Source organism: Strix uralensis, chromosome 29 (genome assembly GCF_047716275.1).
Source record: "Strix uralensis isolate ZFMK-TIS-50842 chromosome 29, bStrUra1, whole genome shotgun sequence".
Taxonomy (NCBI): Eukaryota; Metazoa; Chordata; class Aves; order Strigiformes; family Strigidae; genus Strix; species Strix uralensis.
The window spans coordinates 3,308,382-3,310,344 of record NC_134000.1 but is presented as its reverse complement, the minus strand read 5'-3'; positions in this window follow the sequence as shown (position 1 = coordinate 3,310,344).

Here is a 1,963-nt window from a genome sequence, read left to right as displayed (position 1 = left end):
TAGTGGAATACCTTCTCTTCCAGGCCAGTCCCCAGCCACTGAGAGGTGCCATCGGGCGCGGTGAGCACCACGGCACTTGCTGGGCTGGTGGGCCTGGGCTCGCAGGGGTCTGGCTAAAACTGGAGCGGCTGTGACTGGGGAAGAAGGAGCAGGAGCTGCAGGTGGAGGACAGGGAAGAAGGGGAGCCAGGTTTCAGGGACGGGCTGAGGAAGGGAGGATCGTGGGATGATGCTGTCTGTAAAAAGAAGTTGGGAATCAACAACTCGGCGTAATTTCCCATACTTACCACTTTAGGTTGACTTGGAAAGAATTTTTTCAGCCAAAATAGCCAAGTTATCCATAAAAATGAGACAAACTTTTTCTCTTAAAAAGTTCTTTTTTCTAGAAGTATCGTAAAACCTCAGTAAGTGGCAAGGTGGCACCATTTCTGTGGCAGATTGCCAGGGGGATGTAAAAATCCTTCCATGCACCTCGAATTCCTGCACCGAACACATCCAGTTTGAGGCATCCCTCAAAGAACTTGCTGTCCTGGGCAACTGAGCACCACACAGCCCTTGGCTCACTCCTTCCCAGCCAGCACTGGGAAGGAGAAAAGATTAAACAAAAAGGCTCAGGAATGGATGAGAACAGGGAGGGGTTTTCTCACGCATTAAAACTGTCACAGGCAAAAAAGGCAGACTTGTTAGGGGAAGAAAAACAAGAACGTGCTTTAATTCAAACACTAACAAACCCAACACTGAACAGACAGAACGGGACAATGAGAAGCATTACCTTATCTCAAAACACCTCCCTCCACCCCTGTTTTCTTCCCGGGGGCCCAGCTTTTGTTCCTGATACCTTTACCTCCTTCCCCGGCAGGGCAGGGGCAGGGGATGGGGGTTGCGGTCAGTCCACAGCGTCTTCCTCTGAGGTAGGGGGGAAGCACTCTTCTGCCTTCTGCCCCCTGCTCCCCGTGGCATCCCTCTCACGGGAGACAGTCCTCCACGAACTTTCTCCATCGTGAGTCCTCCCCACGGGATGCGTTCTTCTGGAGATGCTCTGGCATGGGTCACCTCCACGTGTCGCAGTCCTCCCAACGCCGAACTCCAACAGCGGGGGCTGCTTCTTCCTACAAAGTCCCAGCCTGGCGCAGCCGCCTGCTCCGGTGTGGGGTTGTCCACAGGCTGCCAGCAAATCTCTGCTCCCCTGGTGACCTCCATGGGTGGGAGGGGGCGGCCCTGCCCTCTCACCACAGGATAAAGGGGGGCTCCCTGCTCCCACGCGCCTTCCCCCCTTTCCTCCTCCTTCCTTCCACTGACCTCGGTGTTCACACCTCGTAACTCCTCCTCCCAACTCCCATTCCTCCTCCCAGATTCCCCTTCTTAAATACATTATCGCCAAGGCACAGCCACCAGTGCTAACTGGTCTGTCCTTGGCCAGAGGTGGGTCTGACTTGGAGCCAGGGGAGCTTTTGAGAAGCTTCTCACAGGGGCCGCTGCTGTAGCCCCCTCCCCTGCTACCAAAAACCCCACCACACAAACCCAGGACACTTGCCCATCCTAGCAAGACCCTGGTACATCAGCAAGAGCTTCCTCGTGGAAGGGGCTTGTAGAAATAATTTTTCATTAGCAGCCTGCAAACACCCCAGCAGAGGCCTGGGCCTCCCGGTGCCACTCGCTGGTGCCTCGCTGAATGTATCTGCCCTCCAAGATACGGTCAGTGCCGCAGGGGAGTTTCCTCACACCTTATTGCCTAAGGCTTCTCCCTCTGCTCCTGCTGCAGGGGACAAAAATTGTGGTGCTCAGGGCATGAAGGGGGAGCCCTGGCCCGCAGGAGACGGGAGTCGGGGTGTGCTGCAGAACAAGCCCCATCTCTTGCCTACGGAGATTTCCAGTCCTGCAGCTAAACCCTTCCCAGTACCTGCTGGCTGCGGAGGGGAGAAGTGCTTATTCCTCACCTGTGCTGCCGAGCTCCCTGCGGCTGC